Source organism: Tasmannia lanceolata, unplaced genomic scaffold (assembly GCF_043159265.1).
Source record: "Tasmannia lanceolata isolate RefF3 unplaced genomic scaffold, GAP_Taslan_0.1 ptg000173l, whole genome shotgun sequence".
NCBI lineage: Eukaryota > Viridiplantae > Streptophyta > Magnoliopsida > Canellales > Winteraceae > Tasmannia > Tasmannia lanceolata.
Window position 1 is genome coordinate 10,810 of NW_027518849.1, and position 1,691 is coordinate 12,500.

Below are 1,691 nucleotides of genomic sequence, written 5' to 3' on the forward strand. Positions count from 1 at the left end.
TCATCCGCGTTGCCATGGCTCGCTTGGCCTTGGCTTGCCAGGCCCCGACACGAGCAATCGCGCATTTTCTTTGCAACCGACCATCAATGCCGCCCAACGGGGCCAGCACGAGCAGTCATCCGCGGTCCCCTGGCCCTGCGCACGTTTGTCTTTGAAACCGAGCATCAATGCCACAGAAAGTGCCGGGGCGCCAGCTGGAGCCATCATCCGACGTGCCATGGCTCGCTTGGCCTTGGCTTGCCGGGCCCCGACACGAGCAATCGCGCATTTTCTTTGCAACCGACCATCAATGCTGCCCAACGGGGCCAGCACGAGCAGTCATCCGCGGTCCCCTGGCCCTGCGCACGTTTGTCTTTGAAACCGAGCATCAATGCCACAGAAAGTGCCGGGGCGCCAGCTGGAGCCATCATCCGACGTGCCATGGCTCTGGTCCCATGGTCTTCGCAACCGAGCATTCGTGACACCCGCGGGGCCAGGACACCAACCCTTCCGACACGAGCATTCGCGCATGTTCTTTGGCCACACAACGGCGCCAGCACGAGCAAAATCATCCGCGGTGCGGTGGCCTTGCACGGCCTTTTGTCTTTGGAACCAACCATCAGTGCCACGGGAAGTGCCGGAGTCCCGGCATCCGCGGTGCCAAGTCATTGCGCCCTTGGTCTCTGCAGCGGGGCATGCCGGGCACTCCCAACCATTGCAAGCAAGCAAGCAAGCAAGAAAGAAAGTAAGTAAGTAAGTAAGTATTACATATAGGGGCGGGACATGCGGGGAGATCTGCGAAACGTGCATTACGGGGCACACGCGTACCTACCGGGGCATACCGACCCCTATTGGGGCACACGTGTGCATATCGGGGCATACCGGGCCTATCGGGGCACACGCGTACATACCGGGGCATACCGAGCCCTACTGGGGCACACGTGCGCATATCGGGGCGTACCAAGCCTATCGGGGCATACGCATGTATCCCAAGGCATACCGAGTCTATCCGGGCATACGCGTTCATACCGGGGCGTAACGGGCCTATCGGGGCATACTTGGGCATATCCGGGCAAAAAATGCCCAAAACTTGCGCAACCTTGGCAACCGTGGTCCATTCCTCTCTATATGCCTAGCCTTGCCAACCGTGGTCCATTCCTCACTATATGCCATGGCCTTGTGCCCATGGTCTTCCCAAGACAGCGTCCAAGGCCCCCGGAAGGCCAAGGGAGCCCAACCCAGCAATGCCCTGCTATGGCAAGCCAAGGCCAAGCATTCCGGTGCCTATCCGGGCAAAAATGCGATTCCTCTCTATATGCCTAGCCTTGGCAACCGTGGTCCATTCCCCACCATATGCCATGGCCTTGTGCCCATGGTCTTCCCAAGACAGTGTCCAAGGCGCCCGGAAGGCCAAGGGAGCCCAACCCAGCAATGCCCTGCTTTGGCAAGCCAAGGCCAAGCATTCCGGTGCCTAACCTTGGCAACCGTGGTCCTTTCCTCACCATATGCCATGGCCTTGTGCCCATGGTCTTCGCAAGACATCGTCCAAGGCGCCCAAAAGGCCAAGGGAGCCCAACCCAGCAATGCCCTGCTAGGGCAAGCCAAGGCCAAGCATTCCGGTGCCTAACCTTGGCAACCGTGGTCCTTTCCTCACCATATGCCATGGCCTTGTGCCCATGGTCTTCGCAAGACATCGTCCAAGGCGCCCAAAA